The sequence below is a fragment of the Lissotriton vulgaris genome, chromosome 9, assembly GCF_964263255.1.
Source record: "Lissotriton vulgaris chromosome 9, aLisVul1.2, whole genome shotgun sequence".
NCBI classification, from domain to species: Eukaryota; Metazoa; Chordata; class Amphibia; order Caudata; family Salamandridae; genus Lissotriton; species Lissotriton vulgaris.
Window position 1 is genome coordinate 757509529 of NC_141697.1, and position 23993 is coordinate 757533521.

Sequence of the window (23993 nt, forward strand, 5' to 3'; positions counted from 1 at the left end):
ACCGATCCGCAGCTCGATCCCTTCTCCAGCCTCAAGGTGCAGTACGGCTGTAAAGTGCTAGCATTCGGTTAGGGTACCAGGTGGGTGGGAGTTAGAGGTTCTTTGTCCAGTCGCTGTTCACCTCTAGGGTGTCTGCCATGCGGGTCACGAGCAGGAGATCACAGCATGGTCGAGTCAGGAAATCCGGGTCCTTCTTTGCAGACTGCTGCCACCAGCTCTCAGCAGGAGAGAGGAGGCAGACCAGGGCCCCCTGTCAGAGTGCTAGGGAACAATAGTCGCTGCTGGGAGGGTGTAGATATGCGGCTGTTCGTGCATGAGTGCCCATCTCGAGTTTTCTCAAGATGGCATGACCTCGGTGTTCGTTCACCAGTTAGCGACAGCTAGTAGGAGATAGCGACCATCTTGGGCCCCGCTTTGCATGTCAGTGATATTTATCACCAATGACATGCAAAGTAGGCATGCCAAGATGTTAGCAACTGGAAACAGTCGCTAACATCGCTATCTCATATTACCAACTTTTAGAGATATTCGCGCTAAGCGCGAATATCTCCAAAAGCTAACACCTGCCCCAGAGCAGTTCTTAGCCATGTTATCCATTTGTAGGTGGATAACATGGCTAAGAGCATTAGCTCGGTAATGCCTGAATATCTCTGACTTTTCAGCGATATTCATGCATTATTTCCGATTTTTATCGCATTTGCGATAAACCTAGGTAATACCAAGGTTTATCTGCGAAAAAAATCTCCACCGCTTGGCGTTCATTTTTTCTCGCTAACCAAGCAATAGCGATAATTATCACTATTGCTTGGTAATATGCCCCGAGTTCCTTTGAATAACTTCACAAACTGAACACAATAGCATCTACAGTGAAGACAGTATATTAAATATAAGGGGACAGCTTTTACAATTTTGTGTGTGCATATATATGGCTGACACCAGGTAGGTAAGCCAGCATCAGGCTGTAGAGATTAATGAAAGATTACCACAAGCCCTCAACCCCCTGAGACACACAAAAGACTACATGTGGCCTCTGGATCTTGTTACCCGACTAATCAACTTGGGTCATTCGGAAATGGAGCAAAGTACTAATATAACAAAATCTGGAGCAGGGAGTGGTATGCTTGCAAGTACAATACCCACCCATCTCACCTGCACATGCAACAGATGTTTCACACATTTGGCGTATATCTCTGGTAAGTTATTGAAGTGGTTCGGCATATGTCTGAGAACATCTTTTCTCCTCAGGTTCAAATCTGGAGCAGCCTGCCTACAGTTTCATGGAGAGAGGTAGAATAGACTTCAACTTGTTGGGATAGTTCTCTGATCCTTAAGATGACAGAAGGCTTCCATGTGAGCAAAGCAGCAACAGGGCAGTCGATCAGATCTTCAGGAAGGCCACATATTTAGTCTTACCCAAGAGAAAGTGTGCATCCTGCAGCTCCGCGCTCTCGATATAGCACATGATCTACACAGTTCCAACTCTAAAGGAGGCTCCTTGAGCTCCAGGACAACCACAGCTTGTATTTCCTAAACTGAGAAATTGGGAAAATATGCACTGGTAATCAGTGCCCACTGCATCTCATATTTTCACCCAATTAAGTTGAGACAGAATTTCCCTGCTTACGGAGGACTCTGAGATATCATCCTTTCCAAAATCATTCATATGGCCATTGAGGCAACATAGGTGAAGATGAAGTGGGGATAGGGTTGTTGTCTGTGTACATCACTCATCTCAGCCTTTCGATTCAAACTGCATTTGTAAATTGAAGTTAACTCTTGGAAAACAAATGTGGGCAACCCACCCAAACAACTGGTGCACTGGTAATATTTACATAGTCTTTTACCCTTCAAGAACACTAGGTTTCTTAAACAAATAAACATGAATTGGCAGAATCTGCCCAAGCCTCAGGATTTACCACTAAATGTGGGGGTCATTTGGGGCTGCCCTAGTTGCACCTAAGCACCCCAAAAATAATATTCTGGTGGCCGTAGCCAGGGCTTGAACAGAAGGGAGTTAAGAGAGTGTATAGGAAAACTTCAAGTTGCACAGAATTGCGCCACTCGACTGCTGCTGGGCTTTCCTAGAACACAGTCAACCAAGCATTGTTTGAAGACCCTGCACTGGCTGCCCATCGAGGAGAGGATTACATTTAAATCCCTTTTCATTGCCCACAAGACCCTCATCCGAAAAGGCCCTCTCATTAACCTGTCCCTTATCGCACTCTACCGTCCCGGGAAACTCCTTCGATCTACAAGTCTAAGTCTAGCCATCATCCCTAAAATCCAATGGACGCAAGGTGGGGGGTCATTCCTTCTCATACAATCCAGCTAAGCTGTGGAACGCCCTTCCCCTAAATCTACGCTCAGAGACCTACCTACTCATCTCCCCGAAGCGTCTAAAAACGTGGCTGTTCTGGAACACTAACTGGGGAGCCATCTTCCTTCGCCTGTTTTGCCCCATGAGATGCCTCAGGGTAGCTATGTGCTTAAGAAGTATTAATTAATAATAATAGCAATAATAATTAAAAGGTGGCAGCCCTTTTGGAACAGGAGATCAATGGAGTGTTTTCCATTTCAAGTCCACCTAAGAGGAGTAAGCCTGATATGGTGTTTTGCACCTTCTTGTCAGCCTCAGATTCCTGGTCCAGGAATGTGGTGAAGGCTGTCTAGCACTGTTTGAAGTGTGAGAGCAGTTACGCCTGACTAGCTGCTGGATGGGGTCTCAAAGCTTCTTCTTACTTGAATAAAGTCTACTCACTTCAAATGCTTTAGCCTGGACCTTTTATTGTGAGAGACCTACTCCTACATTTTGGCGACGATCTACCTACGCAAATTATGAGACCCCAACAGTCTATTTCTAAATAAGACAGCTCTACAATTGTCTACTTGCAACAACTACCCATCCTACCTCCCGATGGGCCGATCTTCATCTTCTTCTTCATCTGCTGAAGAAGGGAAGGTTCCTGTGGTTACCGGCATCCTGCTGCAGTGTTTCATATTCCTGCATTATCCAGAGTTTGCTGCATCGACATCATTGCTCTAAAAGGACTTTGTAAGTTGAGCGGACCCTGGGAGGAGGTTTTGCTGTCTTAATAAAGTGTACAACTCAAGGTATGTGCGCTGCGCTTCATTCTCTCGACCTTCACTGACATTTTTCTCCTCTTTCCGCCTTGCCTGATTTGCGGAGCGGCCTTCTCCTTGATTGCCTGGCCACGACGTCATCGCGTACAAATGCGGCGGCCATGCTAGGTGTCTCATACTTGCCTGGCTTGCTGTGTGGCCTTATTCTGGTTGCCTGGCCCCAACCTCATCACATACAAAAGCGGCGGCCATTTTCTGCTTGCTTGATTTATACTACCTTCCTAAAATAAGTACTGTGCTTGAACGCTATCATTTTAGTAGAAGGATACAGAGGCAGGATGAGTTGGTGGAGCAGTACATAACAATTTTTCTCAAGTTAGCCTCAACCTGTAACTTTGATGCCACATTGGAGGAACGTCTGAGGGATCAGTTTATTTTGGGTTGTGTTCCAAACAAGACTAGGGATGCTCTATAGCAAAAGGACAATTCTTCTTTACAAGAGGTTATTACCATCACAAAGAGCAATGAGCGTGTGTCGGCATCATAAAGAGAGAATCTTCTTCTCATAAGAACAATCACTCTGAGGTCATGCTTGTTTCTGATAAGTCCATTAAATCTAAAAGTGTCTTCGATCACAAGACTGTCAAAGAAGGTGATGTGTATGATGACAGTGCCGAAGAAGTCATTATTTGTCAGGTTTCAGTGAATAAGCCTGAAGGTTCTTATGAGGATGTTTTGGTTAATGATGCATCTGTCAAAATGCTGTTTGGCCCTGGGGCCAAGATTACACTTGTTCCCAAAGTATTTTATGAGAGTAATTCACAAGATGAAGGTGTCCTTAAAAAACCTGACATCAGACCAAAGGGATATGGTGGAGTGCCCATCGACCTACTTGGTTACTTTTAGGGATCAATTATTTTTAAGGGGAGGGTGAAAAATGTACATGTCAATGAAAGGTGACTCACTTATAAGTTGGCTTCACCAAAGAGATCTGCATGTGTTTCTTGACCCCAATGAAGATCCTCAGGTCTGTCTGAAGGAGTTGCCGCCTGTTAGGGTGGTTGACTATTTGGTTCATAATTTGATTACAGATTTTCCTGCTGTTTTCGCAAGTGACCTAGGCTGTTTTTAAAATATCGCATAAGTCTTAAGCAAAATATTATCCCTAAGGTTGCCAGGGTTAGGAGTGTTCCTCTCTTAGTGAGAGAGAGCATGAAGTGACAGCTGGGCAAACTCCTGGCCAGGGGTATCATTCAAGAAGTTGAGGCAACAGAGTGATGGAACTTAAGGCCAATGGTGAGGCCCGACTCTGTGTGGACTTGCGGGAACTCAACAGAGCGATGATCGTTGACCACTACCCTCTACCCAATATTGCTGAAATGTTGTGTTCCCTTGAAGGGTCGAAGCACTTTTCTTCATTGGATTTAGCCTCTGCTTACCACCAGGTTAGGCTGCACCCTTCTTCGCAAGAATATACAACCTTTGTGACACCGTTTGGTATGTTTAAGTTTCTAAAAATGCCCTTTGGACAAATTTTGGCTGCCTCCATTTTTCAAAGGGTAATGGAGGGCATTCTTGGAGATTTAAAGGGTGTGAAGGTGTTTCAGGACAACGTCATTTTTGGAGTTGATTTGGAACAAAATGATTTGAGGTTGATGTCTATTTTAGGAAAATTACAAGATGCCGGACTCACCCTTGGAGCTGACAAATGCAAGTTCAATGTCAAGAAAATTGAGTACCTTGGACATTTTGTTTCAGCAGAAGGAATCAAATACAAGAATACTCTTGCGAATTCTATCCTCAATTTGCATTCACCCTCTAGCAAGGATGAACTTATTAATATTTTGGGTATGGCTGAATTTTAGCATAAGTTCATCCCGAATTTTGCAGGAAAAACCTTGTCCCTAAGGTCATTGTTGAAGAAAATGAGTGAATTTGAGTGGTCAAAAGATTGTAAAAAAGGAATTCATTGGTATTAACAATCACCTCAACAATGCACCACGCCTGAGTAGTTTTGACCCTGCAAAATCGTCGTTTCTCATGATCGAGGCCAGCTCAACAGGTCTAGGGACAGTACTCATGCAAAAGGTAGATGGTGCAGAAAAAACTATCTTGTTCACCTCCAGGCCTCTAAGAGGTGCAGAATGCAATTACTCTATTGTTGAGAAGGAGACGCTGGTTGTGTTCTGGGCAGTGCGCAAGTTAAGAACATTTTTATGGGTAAAAGATTTAAGATTCTAACGGACCACAAACCGCTCAAATAGGTTTTTACCAAGAAGGGCATAGATTTTGTCTCTCACCGCATTCACAAGTGGGTGGTGGCTCTTCAAAAATTTGATTTTGAATTATCGTATTTATCTGGTTCTAACAATGTTCTGAACATTGTTAGAACGAGGTAAATACGATACTTGAAAGACAGACTGTCTTTCAAGACTTGGCTGTGTGGATGATGACACGATTGATGATATTGAGTGGTTTGCAGGAGAAGATTTGGAAGAGGATGGTAATGTGTGTTTGATTAGTGAAGGTGTAGTTTCGGGAAAATGAATGGAAAGAACACCTTGTTAGTGATGTAACTCTACAATAGGTAATCACCATAGTGAAAGGTGGTTGGTGTGATAAAAGGGACTGTGATGATCTTCTCAAGGGTTCTCGCCGCATGTCAAGGAGGATTTGGCTGTTGTAGATGGTTTACTTATGCGTGGAAGTAAGCTTATTTCACCACTTGTTTCATGGGAGATATTGGTTGGGAGTGTTTATGCGCGCACATGGACATAGCCAAGACCAAGGAGAGAATCAGGAAAGTGTACTGGTGTCCCGCCATGGATGTTTTTGTAGAAAGACTTGTTCGGGAATGTGCAGAGTGTGCGAATTGTGACAAGTCGTTCAAGTGTAGGACACAACCAATGGTGGTCAGACAACAGGCTGCTTCTCCTTGGTCTGACATTTCCATAGACATTCTGGGGCAGTGAAGTTGAGATCACAAGATTGTTATGTCATTCTGTGCATTGACTTGTTTTCATGGTGCTTGAAAAAATAAGGGTACCCCTGACGTAAATTCCTAAATCAGGGTGCATCAAGCAATTGAAATCAAAACAATTTAGGAACGTTGAATATAATATTACGGACCTAAAAAGCATACAAAATATTCAATACATTCACCATTCAATGCAAAAATATGTATCTTTTATTTTTGTTTTATATATTAATCACATTTCCATGTAGTTTAAAAACAGGAGGTGTGCAGAGTGGTGTAGCCTTTTTTACCGTAACGGATCCCATATACAAAGTCCTCGGAGCAAACACAACATTCTCTTGTTATGTCTCCATAGCGGTAGCTGTTTTGGACTGTGTAACATATTCCATTTCATCATTACTATATCAGATGTTGTTGACTATCGACTTTGGCATTTTTTATAGCAGTGGACGCACTATGAAGTGCTGATCAAATATACAGATAGGAAGTAACAGACATCCATTCTTGGCCACAGGACATCATAACATCTTCCTCATCACATAAAGAACTTCATATACTAGATCCTTATTGTGTCCGAAGTTTTTCAGAGGTTAAAGTACCCAATATATAAGCAGAGGTTTTATATGATATATGTCCATGGCTTCCTGATGAAGGCTCCAAGCTGAAACATGCCTAGGATCTAAAAATTCCAGAGTGATGCTCAAAATGAATGTGTTTTTAAACTACAGGGAAATGTGATTAATATATAAAACAAATATAAAAAATACATATTTTTGCATTTAATGGTGTATGTATTGAAAAGTGTGTATGTGTAATATTTTAGTTCAGGAATCCAATAAGTTAAATTAAAGCTTCTTTATTCTAAAGTAAACTGCACCCATAACCAGACGCTCACACCGCATACCAGGATATCAGACAATTAGAAATGAAGTAGGTGAAAATGGACTCCGCAAATTCTTCTTAAATAAGGTTGGTGTGGGCAGTCTGTGGGGCTTGTAGTCGATACCTTGTCTCCAAATGTAATAATGAAGTTCAGGAATGCAATAAGGTAAATTAAAGCTTCTTTATTCTAAAGTAAACTGCACCCACGACCAGACACTCATGCCGCATACCAGGATATCAGACAACTGACCAACGTTGTCAGAATCCTGGCATGCCGGGTTCAGCACTAGATCGTGGAACATGCTTTAAAAGATTCTAAACATTAGTAGGCATCCTTGAACCAGGTTTACAGCACGAGGACACTAAACATTCAAAATACTACAGTAAGCTTTTTAGATCAGCAATATTATTTTCAACGTTCTTCAATTGTCTTGTTTTCATGGTGGCCAGAGATTAAGATTGTGAACTCAGTTGAGTCTGTTGTTGTAGAGTTCTTTGATTAACTTTTTGAGCGAGAAGGCTTCCAGCAAACCATTTTTTCTGATAATGGAGTTCAATATACTTCTTGTTTAGTGGAGGATTTTCTGACTTCAAGGGGTATTAGACACAAGATGTCTGTGCTGTATCACCCACAAAGTAATGGTGCAGTTGAAAGGTTTATCAAGGTTCTTAGGGAGGTTATGCAACAGGCTAGGCATTGTGGTGATTGCTGGGAGGTTGCTGTGAGAAGAAAGGTAAGAGAACATCATTTCACTCCCCATTCCTCAACAGGTGTAGCTCCCTTTCGGCTGTTTAAAGGTAGAATGGCGAATGTGGAAGTGGCTCCCTCTTGGGTTTCTGCAAAGAGAGCGTTGGCTGAAGAAGCATGGATGGTTGGAAGGAAAGAGAGAAAGGTAAGATGGATGAAAGGAAAGTCCATTATGATATGAGAAAGGCTGTGAAGAGTATGATAATTGAAGTTGGTGACTGGGTCAAGATCAAGTTGCTAAGGAAAACTTCTGGTACGTCCAAATTCAGTCAGCCAATTCACATCATCAAGGTGTTTAAGAATGCCATAAAAACGAGTGATCACAGGATTTGGAATTTTGGGCAGAGTGGCAAAATGCTGCTCACCATCTGTGTGTCCCACCAGTAGTTCCTCTTCACAGTTGGTGGAACAAGAATCTGAGATTCTTGAGAGGTGTTTCACATCGCTTCATTTGAAGCATGTTCCTCTTCGTTTTCAATATCTTTTTACATAATGTATTTGTGTTTTGTACAACTTGTTTATTCCATGCCTTTCTTTATATTTTTGGTTTAATTATCTTTATTGTTCTTCTTTTTGTTTATGAAGTGGGAGGTGATGTGGTGTTCTGCACCTTCTTGTCAGCCAAAGATTCCTGTTTCTGGAATGTGGTGAAGGTTGCCTAGCCCTGCTTGAACTGTGAGAGCAGTTATGCCTGACTAGCTGCTGGATGGGGTCTCAAAGCTTCTTCTTACTTGAATAAAGTCTACTTACTTCAACTACCTGAACCTTGACCTTTTATTGTGAGAGACCTACTTCCACACCTGCAAATCCTTAATTTCTACTTTTACCTTGGAAAAGATTGGTTCCTAAAACCGTTGCCTTGATAAAAATATAGGGTTAACCTCAGGGATAGAGGGGAAACATGAAAGATATGATACAGCTTCAAAGTGTGTTGGGTCTTTGGCGGTACAGCAAGGATCATCGCATTGGAGTACTCCAAAATTGAAAAGGGCAGAGATGCCAGTATCTGTTGCCAAGATTAAGGCTTATTGTAATGTGACGGAATGATAGTATAGGATTAGGAATCAGACAGGATCCCAGAAGCTACTGACCAATGAAGACATAGAACCACTGATGATATTGAGGCACCAATAACTCTGATCCATCAGTGATACTGAGACACTTATGAGAATGGGCCCTCGATTAGCATTGTGCTGACACACATGATCAGCAGTCCACAGCGGTTTGAGCATTATCACCTAACACCTGCAAGACATATTTTCCGGATTAGTCAAATAAACACCAGCATAATATTGACTGTGTATACCAGGCTTGTCCAACGAGCAGAATGCTCTCCAACTACCTGTATATAGCGCTCCTCTGTGCAGTCCAGCCTATTAAATTAGAAGTGTTTGCTTTGTTGAATTAATATCAAAATTGAGAGTGTGCATTTGAAACAAACATGTGTTTCTTTTCAGAACTCATATGCTAATGCTTGGAGAAAAAATGCTTAATTTCCAAAATATATTTAAAGCTGATATTTGAGTGATAAAGCATGTGGTTAGGGGACCTTACTAATATGTTTACCTTGATGTTAGGGGCATTGCAGCTATGGATGATTGTGCTTCCCTTGCAAAGATATTCCAAACATGCAAAGCCTTTTTACATTTCTGTTTGCAACACTGCCCTATGCACGGATGTGATCACTGCTACTAATTCTGCATATGGTGGCCACTAATGTAATTGTGTCTGATGTGGTCTGTATTACAACACTAACAATATTAGTAGCTCAGCATCAATTTCACTGAACATTAGCAGCTCTTATTACAGAAAAGTTTGGAGACCCCTGGCGTATACAGTAATCATTGATGCCTGACAAAGTTGGCTCCATAGGTTCCATACCAGCTGCACCTATGTGTGTTACCAGCACTGTAAAATGACTCGTGCTTAATATACATAACGCTGAGGCCTGCATGGCAAGAGCTCGAATCTCAGAGAGGCAACTCAGAATTTCATGCTCCATGGGTTGAAAGAGGGATTATTTTCGATTTCTGTAAAGAGCTTTTATGGTCCATATTATTAATGGCCCAGTAATTATTTGGTGCAGGACTCAGTTGCCAGCTTCTTTGGTTAATTGTTTATTTCGGATGCCTTTGAACTGCAAGGGTTAAAGTGTACTCTTGTTAGTTTGATACCACCTGAATGTCAAAAGTTTGCGCGCAATACAATGCTGATTGTACTCTATGTAGCTACAATCCTTGAGCGGTGTGAAATGATGAATGTTATGTTGAGACTTTTACATGGCGAAAACAACAATAAAAATATAATATTTAATGAGTAGCTTAGTACAGGGTGTATTTTTATAACATATAACAAAATCTAATTCTGCAGCCTCTGAATCAATTGAGTTGTTGAGCAACAAAGTGCAGATGTTGGTGCTTACCGCACCTAAATACGTATGTTTTGATTAATATCAGTTATTTTCCCTGGCTAAGTATCGGTAGGTTTGACCATCTGATATTTAACACAAGACTCATAATTGCCATGTGCACTATAACAGGAGTTATCGCGCATATGCAGTTAACCAGCCCGTAATTGTAAGTGCCAAAAGAATATGGGTCTGCTGTGGAAAGGGGATTGAGATTAAATTCTCAAATGCAGCACTAAAATCTTTCCCCAATACGTTTAACTGCATATAGAAATGAAGCTGCCAGAACATGTACCGCTGCCGTGCTGTATCGCGCTTTAGCTTATTTTTCCAGTAGAAAATCTGATTCTGATGAGAATGCAAACATCTGTGCAAATTACTCTCTTGATGTTGAAACAAATAACAGTAGAGTAAAGTTTTCAAATACGTGTTGGCAGTAATGCTGAGGCGAACACTTAAAACTGTAAAATGTAGCACTTTTTACCTTCCAAATGAGATATTTCAGACGCCTTTATAGTTGTATATCTATATCTATATCTATCTATCTATCTATCTATATATATATATATATATATATATATATATTATTATTTTTTTTTTAACATATTCAAAAGTTCTATATATGCCCATTCAGGGCGCAGGTCTGAGAGGTCAAAAAGTCCTGTTTACGATGTGAACACAAGGGCAATGGTCCGAAATGAACTCAAACATTTACATCGTAACAGGCAGAGTATCACTGTGTTTTGACAAAATGTCAGCATGCATGCACTTTAGATAAAAAAGATTCATTGCTTACCTGAATGTTTTTAAATGGCACCGAGCACTTTATAACATTACAACGCCATGACATGTAAATGTTAGTCTTTGTGAGATTTGCACATTGAAAGATGGCCGCTATGAATTTTCTGTTGAAAATGTAAACCGTCGTTTATGTTTATGATGAGTTGGCTTAAAATGGTGCTGTAAATTACTACACGGGTGAACACTGACGAAGCCCTTTGGCGAAACGCGTCTGTTGTGGGGGTAGGGGCTTAAATTAAAAACTCTGAAACTTATGGGATGGTGTGCTGGTCGTTTGTCTAGCCGAATTGGAGTGGACGGTTTTCTAATACGTAAGCGGCTCACCACCGCGGACCAAGCACCCGGGACTGAGAGGAGCGACGGCGGTGAGGACTCTGTTGTGCAAATTTTTATGGCCGTTGTCTAAAGGAAATAGCGGACCTGGAGAAAACGATCGCAAATGAGAAAGACACCAAACCAGTGATGATCTAAGAGCCACAATGTTGAAAAGAGTTAAGGAATACGAACTAGGAATCAGAAAAAGGAAACAGAATAAATTCCATAGAGATGAACAAGATTACATGTCAGGAAGAATTCTGACGTTTGCTCGTAAGTTTGATGCCACCAGAAAACGCGTGGCACAAGGGGCCCCTGGACCAAATAATGCAGAAACTTCGGAATCTGAAGCCGAAATTTCAGATGAAGAACGAACGGGGGCACATGGGAGCAGGGACAAAACCAGCGATGCACAAAACAAAAACAAAAAATTTCGACGAGTTTCAGGTGATAAATGAAACAAGACAGAGGCCGCAACAACGCAACCATCCCCCAATGCAAAATCAAAGAGGAAAACAAGGAGGGGCAAGAGGGGGAAATGCCACTACCGCCTCGCCAAGAGTAACGAGGAGTGCTTCCAGATGCACGAAGTGGTAAAAGATCAAACCATTATTAACCTCTCTACAAGAACATTAACGAGAGATGAGGAAAGTGTACTCAAGAAAGGCTTGAGATTCTGTCCCACCAACGATTTCAATCTGGTTGATACCAAGATTGACCTCTTCAAATACATCAGGATTCAAGATTCATTGCTTACCTGAATGTTTTTAAATGGCACCGAGCACTTTATAACATTACAACACCATGACATGTAAATGTTAGTCTTTGTGAGATTTGCACATTGAAAGATGGCCGCTATGAATTTTCTGTTGAAAATGTAAACCGTCGTTTATGTTTATGATGAGTTGGCTTTAAATGGCGCTGTATATTACTACACGGGTGAACACTGACGAAGCCCTTTGGCGAAACGCGTCTGTTGTGGGGGTAGGGTCTTAAATTAAAAACTCTGAAACTTATGGTATGGTGTGCTGGTCGTTTGTCTAGCCGAATTGGAGTGGACGGTTTTCTAATATATATATATATATATTCAATGAAAAAACCATTGGTTTTAGGCCATATATAGTTAGGGATTTGCATTTAGAAAACCTTATTTTACTCGCATAAAACCATTGAAATTCCATATATAGTTATAAGCGCTAACTATATATCGCGCACCCGCAATCCACTGCTGATGATGTCACATATTACATCATTCATGACATGGTTAGTGACATCACTGATGACATCTCAAATGACATCACTGATGACATCACTGATTACAACATCCAGTGACTGTATGTTTCTGTAAAGTTAAAATATGTTTTACATATTGAAGAATGAGTAGATATATAAGTGTCTGGATGAAGGATTTAGTAGGTGCATGACTGACTGTATGAGTGAGTGATTAAATGTGTCTCACTGAGGGCATGAGTTAGTGACTAAACTGTCTTAATTTGTACATCATTATATCTGTTGTTCTACAAACTGCTGCATATGTTGATCAGTAGCTATATGAGTAACTGTATGGGTTATTGATTGGTTGTCCAAGTATTTGTATGGGAAACTGAGTGTGTGTGTATGGGTGGCTGGGAGGTGTGTGACTCTGTACATAGATGTGTGAGTAGTTGATTCACTATATGTATAGATTCAAAACTGCATGTGGAAACAGCTGTATGGGCGGTTGACTGTGCATGAGTGTATTAGTGAGTGAATGGATATCTCAGTGCTACATGTCAAATTAAGTACATATGTAAAACACAGTACATGTGAGAGTTGACATCTATAAATAACTGTGCATAAGAGCTAGTGAATGTGTGAGTGGCTGTATGGATCATTGTGAACATGTATCAGAGATTGTATAAGAGAGTAAAGTAAATATGTGTTAGTATATGTTTGAATAAGTAAGGTGTGTATAACTGTATAGTTGAGAAAATGGAGGTGTGATTGATTTTTGGCATAACTGACTAGGTGTGTGAGTAACTCCATGGATGAGTGACTGTCTGTTTACACTGATTGTATCTAAGGTTATATTAGAGTCTGAAGAGGTTCATGGTATTATCACATGAATGATATCATCAGTGATGTGATCAGTCATGTCAAATGAGATGTTATCAGTGATGTCATCAGTGATGTCATTTGAGATGTCATCAGTGATGTCATCAGTGATGTCACTAACCATGTCATGAATGATGTAATATGTGACATCATCAGCAGTGGATTGCGGGTGCGCGATATATAGTTAGCGCTTATAACTATATATGGAATTTCAATGGTTTTATGCGAGTAAAATAAGGTTTTCTAAATGCAAATCCCTAACTATATATGGCCTAAAACCAATGGTTTTTTCATTGAATTTTCAAGGTTTTGTAAATGCAAATTCCTAACTATATATGGAGTATAACCTATGGTTTTTTCTGTGAATTTCAATGGTTTTTTAATAGCAAACATCAAAAGCTGTCAAATGTCAAGTACGTGATAGGTAAAAACGTTTTCGTGTTTATGCACGCTGATGTGCTTTGAACGCTGCCCCCCCTCCCCACTCCCCTCTTTTCTCTTAGTAGTACTCTCTCTTTGCAGATAGTGAACGGTAGTTAACGCAGACCTTTACCCCTGTTGTAATCCGTCGTACCTGCTTGTCTCTCCATTTGATTGATTATTATCCAAGCATTTACTGTTTTACAATTGGTTCTCTTTGGATCATTCTCTATTTACAAACAAGCACAAAGTCGCAATACTCTGTTTAGTCTTTGCAGATAGTGAAAAATCGTGTAAAAAAATAAAAGTAATCAAGCAAAATCAGTAGACCACTAATTCAATCTCTTTTTAACCTCGGTAAAATACAAACATTAGGAATAACCCTTCATGAGAAATACGAAAATAGTGAAATGAATTGAGCTCCACACCATGAGGGCTGCAAAACAGCTCGACTCCGCCACCCACACCGCTCAAAATAAAGGCAAACCCTATGCAAATATTATAAATATACACAACACACCACCAAAGAAACAGAATAAAACATTTTATTAAATAACTATTTACATAACTATTTTATACTTTTTATTGCCCGATCCGGCTAGCTCAATCGATCGAGCATGAAACTCATGCACTGATAACAAGCGTTGAGAGTTTGTAGAATGATGGCTTCAGATTTTCCACATACGGTGTAGTGGCGCGAACTGGCAGGGGGCGTTTGGATTCTACCCCTTCTCCAAATAAGATTTTCATACGTGAATGTTCGTTCATGCTTTTTGTCCCTGAGTTGCTTCCATGTCACTGCCTTACATAAATGGCATAAGTCTTGGTTATTGAGTGCCATACTTCAGAATTCTAAGCAGTTCTTGTAACACTGTTTAAACCTTATTTGCACCTGCTGCAGCTTCACTATTCAAAGTAAGTGGGGTCCATTTGTGGACCTGACTGCATTGGAAAACAATGTGATACGGTGCCTCCCTAAACCGCTTGACGGAGGCCCCCGAGGGGCGGTGAGATGGCGCGGACTGAGAAGGGGCGCTTGGCTCCTGCCCCCTCCCCAAGTCGTGTTGCCCTGGTGAGGCCTGAGATCGCCCCCGGCATAGGCGGCCGGCTCCCGGGGTCCGGCGGAATTTTTTCCCTTTTGAAGAATCTTTCATTCTGGACCTTGTCCCACAATCCGTTTCACCTGAAGACACGCTGTCGTAGGGCGCCCCTTTACCGTTTTAGTTGCCATTCCGCCCGCTTTTGGTACTCTGTGCCTCTTCCGCCATTCAGCTGTTTACCGCTCGCTCTTGCGACTACAACGTCTCGCTCACCATGTAGTTGAGTTGCTCCCGCTCTTAAGATTTGACCGAACTTTTTGGACTGCTGAAAGCGGTGGAATTCCGACCGCTGGTTGGTGGAGACATTTTGACTATATTCTGCACCTGCATTGTCGCGTAATGCGTCATATGACGCGACGCGTTAGCGCACCCGGAAGTGCTCCGGTGCGCAAGGCGCAGCTTCCCGGAAACGATCCAGAGCGCGCCGCGCAGCGCGTAACGTAAGCATAACAGGTCATGTGACTTGTTAATAAAACTTTTCATTGGTTCATTTTACTTTTCTTTTCCTAATTATGTAAGACTAGGTCATGTGACCTAAAAATAACACTTTTCATTGGATTAAAACATTTTTTTTCCCCAAACGATGAAAGCCCCACCTTGTTTCTGGATGTTTCAGACTGAAGCTGGCGTCACCATGAGAGCACCACCATCTCGTAGCTCCGTCGTGGCCATTCCGCAAGCAATCATGGCAGCCGCTCCCCACCGGAAGCCTGCGGGAGTCGAGGGCCCCCAAGACTTTTGTACAATCTTCAAGGCTGAGGGGACGCTTTCGAGAATGGAACCCAAGCCCTGGCAGACAAGCGTCCGAGTTCCAAGGTGTCCCAGGGCCATTTTACTGGACCAGGCCCAAATCCGAAGAGCCGGCCGCCATTTTAAGAGTCCTGTGGCAGCCGCCTACCGCTGCACCGCAAGAGTGGGAACAACTCAACTACATGGTGAGCGAGACGCTGTAGCCGTAAGAGCGGGCGGTAAACAGCTGAATGGCGGATGAGGCACAGTGTAGCAAAAGCGGGCGGAATGGCGACTGAAACGATAAAGGGGCGCCCCACTACAGCAGACAAGCCTCCGCCATGTGCTTCAAAACTGCATATGTATCTCGTGATATCAAGGTTGGGCAACCAGTACAGAACAAGCAGTTACGAGTCCCATTTACACCGGCGCCATTTTGGGCGCGGCCTGGCAGGTCCAGGATCTACTGAAACATAAAAAATGAGGCTGACGTCTCTGAAGCAGTTCACGAACAGCAGGACATAGCAAATAAACATGAACTCTCTAAAGCTGTTAACTCACTGCAGAACAAAACAAGTGAACCTGAAACCTCTGGAATAATTGTCGCTCAAAAGAACAACACACAAAACTCTGTAGAGCCTGAAGAAAAAAAAACAGAAGGGCACTGTAGTTTCAGACACACTTAACACTAATGACGAAACTGGAAAGGGGCGACCACTCGGTCCCCCCGAACGTATGGCGGAGTGCCTCGATCCCCCCGGGAAGCCATTTTGGGGCGGGAAGCGCGTCTCGGCTGGTATGCCCGAAGCGGCGTAGCCGGGGCGCGCTTTTTCCCGCCCTAGAGTGGGCTGGCCTAGACACCGACGTAGCCAGCCCCGCCCTAGGGGCAGGCAGGGGCGGGTTTTCGCCCGCCCTGAAGACGGATAAAAAGAGACGCAAGACCAGAAGACGTCCTCTTGTTCTTGTGCTCCGAAGCTGCACCTCCTCGCTACACGTGAGCTCGGGACGGAACGAAGAGCCAATTTTGAGCGTTTTGATCTTTTTCTTTGTCTTCTAGATACTTCCTCGGAGAGATGCCCAAGAAAGGCGCAAAGAGAATGACGACCGACCAGATGGTGCGGGCCCTTTGCAAAGAGGTGTCCGACATAAAGAAACGGTTGGCGGAGCGAGATGGGGAGGAGGGTTCGGGCCCTGCGCCGGCTGGAGGGAGACCTAAGAGGCCGAGAAGGGTTCCAGCCGGTGGAGACGTCCCGGTTCCCTCTGCCCCGCTCGAGGCGCCGACCCCAGTACCGATGGAGGGGAATCCAATCCCCGTTGTCGTCACCCCGACATCCAAGGAAGACATGCCCCCCGAGCTGGCAGCACAGCTAGCAGCATGGTTGGGGGATAGTAGTGATGGCGCCACGGCTGCCGAGGCACAGGCGCTGATAAAAGGTCTTCATGAGAAGAGAGAGGCAGCTAGAGTGGCTGCGCCGTTGGCGGGGATAGACAAGCCGCAAGCGGCAGAAGCTGCGTCCGGTTCAGGTAAGCGGCCATTGCCGATTGCAAGGGACGAGTCAGCACCCTCTCGTAGAGAGAGATTGGGACAACATGTGCCTTTAGCTATAAAGGAAAAGATCTGGGCGGGGGAGTACGTGAATATTTTTTTCCTTGCTTGTTGATCATTATGATGTGGAGCATGTGAAAAGTCAGAAGGACCTAATGCATCCGAGTGTTTGGCGCGCAAAAATGGCCGCCTTTAAGGTAAATGAGAACATTGGCAACTGGGGCAATGCATGGGGTATTTTTACATCGATTTTGGGGGAACGTAGGCCCGAGTTGCTTCCTGAGTTTCCCGTTTATCAATCACGAATTATGGGTTACTCGACAGCGTATCAAGGTAACCATTGGTTTTGTTATGACAATCTGTTCAGGAAAGAAAAGGAACATAACAAGAGTTTGACTTGGGATTGTTACGATTCTGTAACATGGGATAAAATGAAAGAATCGGGAATGTTAAGAATGCCATTGGTCGGGAGCAATGTTGTTGATTACTCCCGCCAAAATGTGGGGACGCCCTTTCGACCAAGTACGAGCACCGACGACCAGTCGAGGCCCGCAGGCAATACAGGGAGAAAGGGTTTCTGTTTTAATTTCAACAAAGGGAAATGTACCAGGCCTCCGGGATCGTGTAAATTCAAACACGAATGTAGTACGTGTGGGTCATCCCATCCTGAGTCATCGTGCAGAGCCAGAACGAGTGAGAATGGGGGTAAGGGAGGCGCCAAACAGGTCTAAGCTAGGCCGAGGGGCGCCTTTACCAACCCCGATTGATACCTTGGCAATGATTCCCTGGCTCAGCGAATACCCGGATCGTACTTCTGCCGGGGTGCTGCGGAACGGTTTTACACATGGTTTCCGCATCCCGGTAGGGGACTTTCAGGGTGTAGGGATGTGCAAAAATCAACTTTCCGTTTTACAACATACATCTGTAGTGCAAGAGAAAATTCAGAAAGAGGTTAGCCGGGGACGGGTCGCCGGCCCGTTTAGTGTACCCCCGGTACCGGATTTCGTTTGTTCTCCGTTAGGGGTGGTCCCCAAGAAGGACCCAGGTGAGTTTCGTTTGATCCATAATCTGTCTGCTCCACATGGTCTTTCGGTGAACGACGCAATTGATCCAGAAGTTTGTTCGGTGCGATACGCATCTTTTGATGAGGCAGTAGCCATCTTGAATCGCCTGGGGCACGGGACGTTGATGGCGAAATCAGATATCGAGTCAGCGTTCCGGTTGCTCCCGGTACACCCAGACGATCAGCGTCTTCTGGGATTCGGGTTCCAGGGGTCATTTTACATGGATAGGTGTATGCCAATGGGATGCTCTATATCATGTGCTTACTTTGAGCAATTCAGTACTTTCCTGCAATGGGTGTTCACTAAGAGAACGGGTTTCCGAAATGTAATGCACTACCTTGACGACTTTTTGTTCCTTGGCCCCGCCGGTAATCCCGAATGTGCCCAGGCCTTAGCTGAATTCTGTGTGTTGATGGGTCATCTTGGCGTGCCATTGGCACCGGGTAAAACTATGGGTCCCACGACTTGCCTCGAGTTTTTGGGGATCGAGTTGGACTCAAGGGAGGGGTGCTTCCGTTTACCAGCTAGCAAAGTGTCGAAATTCAGGGCAGCCCTCCAAGTATGTTTAAATGCATCCAAAGTTACACTGCATCAGTTGCAACAATTAGTGGGAAAGTTGAACTTTGCCTTGAGGGTGATACCAATGGCTCGCCCTTTTTCCCGCTCAATTGCCCAAGCGATGGTTGGCCTAAAGGAGGGTCATCATCGCACAAGGTTATCGGCTGAGGTCCGCCAGGACATGCGGATTTGGTTAGCATTCTTGGCGGACTTCAATGGCCGAGTCGTCTGGAACAAGCCAGTCGTGTCCTCCGAAGAGCTTGGGCTATGGACAGATTCAGCAGGAAGCGTAGGTTTTGGCGCCATCTTCGGCACAAAATGGTCGGCACAAAAGTGGCCCCTATGGTGGCACGAGAAGGGGCTGACGAGTAATATCGCTTTCCTTGAACTATTTCCCATTCTGGTGGCCCTGAGAACCTGGCCAGAAGGGTTCAGAGATCATTCTGTTGTGTTCTGGTCCGACAATATGACCGTGGTAGAATGCATCAATAGTCAGGCAGCCCGTTGTAAATTGATTTTGAGGCTGCTCAAAGAAATTGTCTTACTGTGTATGCAACTGAACGTGATATTCAGAGCAAAACATGTCCCAGGGGTGATGAATCAGGCTGCTGATGCACTGTCTCGTTTTCACATGCAGGCTTTCTCGGGTTTCCTTCCTTCAGCGGACCCAGAGCCGGCACCCTTCCCCGAAGCTCTCTGGTCTCTCGGTGCCCCGAACTTCGTCACCTCGTGGGAGAGAGTCTAGCACCCAGGACAAGGAAGGCATATGAAGGGGCGTTTCAGGCCTATTTAGCCTTTTTGGGGGCAGAGAGAGGGGGACTTTGGGGTCAGGAGGAGTGGGTAATACTTTTTCTGATGTCTTTACGTAGGGCTGGGAAATCGGTGGCTACGGCCCAAAGGCATCGTGCCGCCATTTCCTTTGTTGCCAGGGCCCATGGCATCCAGGACCCGACAGCGTCTTTTGCAGTACAAAAGGCGCTGCGTGGGTGGCAACGCCTAGAGGGTCGCAGAGTAGACGTAAGACGACCGATAGGTCTAGATAGGTTGTCCCAGTTACTGGCCACACTCCCTAACACATGCTCGTCCCCTTTCGAGACCTGTTTGTTCCGGACTGCATTTACGCTGGCATTTCACGGGGCTATGAGAGTTAGTGAGCTGGTTGCAAGGAACGAACAGGATGTGTCGGGGGGCTTGTGCAGGGAGCATGTTCAGATCAGGGGCGATGCGATGATTGTCTCCTTTCTCAGGTCCAAGACCGACCAAGATGGGAGGGGGGACTGCACGATCATTCGCCGGACCCCCGGGTCATCCATGTGTCCGGTACAGTGCTTAGAAGATTACCTAGCACGAAGGGTGGCATCGTGGGGGGGGACATTGTTGAGGCATGCAGACGCCACCCCGCTGACGAGGTTTCAGTTTCAGCGGGTGCTTGCAATGGCCATTGCCGCAGCGGGCTTGGACCCGGGCGAATTCGGGACCCATTCCTTTCGAATAGGGGCTGCCACTGAAGCTACAGCCAGGGGTCTTAATGTAGAACAAGTGAAACGTGTGGGGCGCTGGTCCTCCAATTGTTATAAGAGGTACGTGCGATTGCACATGTTGTGAAGCTGTAATCATGTACTCACGCTTCTTGTCTTTTGTTTGTTTTCAGTTGCGCAAGCCTACGCGGCAGGGCGGACTGTGCAGTCGACCCAACACCAGGCCAGCGGTCGCACATCACCGGCTGTGAGGAAGGAGGTGTGGGTCGTGGGCCACTCATACGTGAGACGGGCCGCAGACGTATTCAAAGCAGGTGACATGATTCACGTACCTGGGGAATACGGGTACAGAGTGTCCTTCTACGGAAGGGGCGGTCTCTGTATTGACCAGTTTCAGGCATTCTTTGAGGGTTTGTTAGAGCGGATGAGGTCACCGCCGTCCATAGTCATAGTGCATTTGGGGGGCAATGATTTGGTCACCACCGGTAGACGACTTCTCCTGGAGTCTATGCTTTCCACGGTAAGTTGGTTAGCAAGGAGAGTTCCGGGGTGCATAATTGCATGGTCTCATATGATCCCACGAAAAGTATGGCGGGGGGCTATCTCGATCCCTGCTTTAAATCATTCGGTTAGGAAATTGAATAACAAAGTGAGTAGGTTGTTCCGTTCCAAGACATTGCATTCGATCTCGCATAGTTGTATTAATGATGACAGTATGTATCTGGGGGATGGTGTGCATTTGTCGAGGGTGGGCAATGAGTTACTCATAGGAGACTTCTTAGCTTGGTTAAAATCGTTAAAACATGACCTTTAGGTAGGAGTTTTGTGGGGGGTCCGGATAGCCGGTCAACTATCCGGACCTGTGGCGGTAAGGTCATGATCGGTGAGCACTAATTGGTAGATCCCTATGAGTGGGCGTCACCCAACACGGATGGGAGCGCTCGGGAGAGGTGGCCATTGGCCCCTCAATGGGGAGGCGGTCCCGTCTAAGGGCGGGTCGCCGGAAGTAAAGGAAAGGCGGTCAAGGCCCCTTCCTTTGTAGGAGGGGTTACAGCCCCCTCCTGGGGAATTTCCCGGGGCCAGTGTCATCTGCGACGGCAGATGCGGTAAGTTGTGTGGGGTGGGGGGAGGTCCACGATACCTTCTAGATACCACACACAAGTCTTCGAACGACCTTTAAATGGCGTCGAGTCTTAAGTGCCCCCGTCAAGTCAAGGGAAATTGTTAGTAGTTGCACTTGAGGTAAGCCTCTGTGCTGTCGCCCCTCCCAAGTGGGAGGGGTAAGTCTGGTTAGGGATCTTGACACCGGTTATGACCTTGCCGTTGGCCCTTAAACGTTAGGATGTACAATTTCAGTGTTTCTAGAGAATGTTTTTGTAGGATGCTAGTTCGGCTAGGAGAACCTCTGTATTAGAGATTATGTTAAGGTTAGCCAAACATCGCAATGTGATAATGAAATTGTACATAACATGAAAACGTTTAATGTTTTAATTTTTTGTTTTAATAAATACGGCCGGGATGGTTACTCCATCCCACATCCAAAAACTTTAAGAACTGTTTCCGGTTTCCCTCCTTTTGGGGATTGTGTTGAGAGGGGGTGGCGGGTATCTCAGCCATATGGAAAGGGGCGACCACTCGGTCCCCCCGAACGTATGGCGGAGTGCCTCGATCCCCCCGGGAAGCCATTTTGGGGCGGGAAGCGCGTCTCGGCTGGTATGCCCGAAGCGGCGTAGCCGGGGCGCGCTTTTTCCCGCCCTAGAGTGGGCTGGCCTAGACACCGACGTAGCCAGCCCCGCCCTAGGGGCAGGCAGGGGCGGGTTTTCGCCCGCCCTGAAGACGGATAAAAAGAGACGCAAGACCAGAAGACGTCCTCTTGTTCTTGTGCTCCGAAGCTGCACCTCCTCGCTACACGTGAGCTCGGGACGGAACGAAGAGCCAATTTTGACCCACCCACCAGCCCCTGAGGACAGCAAGTTGTTGTGCAATAAAGTGAATTTATAAGTTTGTTTTTCCATTTCGTTTACAGGCTGTGAAAGTATCAGTTTGTTGTTGATCATAATAAAGTATGGTGAATATCGTCTAGGTTGTTACGATTAAAATGATTTGATGTAGTGTTGCATTTTAAGCATGTTCTTTCGGTCGTAGCGACCAATGTTTTCATAGGTTTGAGTAAGAATTGTCGTATTTATTTTTTGGTAGGCGGTAAGGTCATGATCGGTGAGCACTAATTGGTAGATCCCTATGAGTGGGCGTCACCCAACACGGATGGGAGCGCTCGGGAGAGGTGGCCATTGGCCCCTCAATGGGGAGGCGGTCCCGTCTAAGGGCGGGTCGCCGGAAGTAAAGGAAAGGCGGTCAAGGCCCCTTCCTTTGTAGGAGGGGTTACAGCCCCCTCCTGGGGAATTTCCCGGGGCCAGTGTCATCTGCGACGGCAGATGCGGTAAGTTGTGTGGGGTGGGGGGAGGTCCACGATACCTTCTAGATACCACCCACAAGTCTTCGAACGACCTTTAAATGGCGTCGAGTCTTAAGTGCCCCCGTCAAGTCAAGGGAAATTGTTAGTAGTTGCACTTGAGGTAAGCCTCTGTGCTGTCGCCCCTCCCAAGTGGGAGGGGTAAGTCTGGTTAGGGATCTTGACACCGGTTATGACCTTGCCGTTGGCCCTTAAACGTTAGGATGTACAATTTCAGTGTTTCTAGAGAATGTTTTTGTAGGATGCTAGTTCGGCTAGGAGAACCTCTGTATTAGAGATTATGTTAAGGTTAGCCAAACATCGCAATGTGATAATGAAATTGTACATAACATGAAAACGTTTAATGTTTTAATTTTTTGTTTTAATAAATACGGCCGGGATGGTTACTCCATCCCACATCCAAAAACTTTAAGAACTGTTTCCGGTTTCCCTCCTTTTGGGGATTGTGTTGAGAGGGGGTGGCGGGTATCTCAGCCATAAAAGATATCGTCTGTTTATAAAGCAGTTATCATCTTGAAAGAATTGACAAAGAAGTGTACAGACACCAATGCATCAGCATTCTCGGAGATAACATCTTAAGGAACAAAGAAAGACCTGTTCACTCTTGACACCCCAGGTGCTGTGTATATTGCACTATAGTGCTGCATCGAGAAAACGGGCAACCCTATTGATGTGGATTTTTCATTATTGATTATTGTAAAGAAATGGCGACTCCCCCCTTTAGCAGATTAGCTAAATGTTTGCGTAATTTAGGCATAAAAGTTATATTATTGTTGTTGTTGTTGTTATCGTTATAGTTCTGGTTAATTTCAAAAAATGGTTAAATATATTTACAGTTTTTGTTGCGTTTGTTATATTTAAATATTAATAAAGTTTTAAAATGTAACTGTCTTGGAGTACTATATTTTTTTAAAAAATCGGGTGAATGGGGCCTTGAATCGGGTTATTGTCATGTGTGGGCTTTGCAAGTGTACTGCTACAAGATCGGACATTTCAAACTCAAATGCACGTTCTTTTTCTTACCTTTCCGAAGCATGGAGCGCAATAGCAGGCAGAGAAAAGGTGATGCACGTGTTGAACACTGCCTGGCCTGCAAATTGCTGCCAGTGCCCCCCCGCCCGCTCCTGAAAGAGGACACACACACACCGCCGCCCCGAGTACTTCACAAATCTTTAAAAGACCATGCGCTTGTTCAATGGGAAGTGGATAACATGGCTAAGAGCATTTGCTGAGTAATGCATGAATATCGCTGACTTTTCAGCGATATTCATGCATTGCGGCCGTTTTTTATCGCATTTGCGATAAACCTTGCTAATAGCA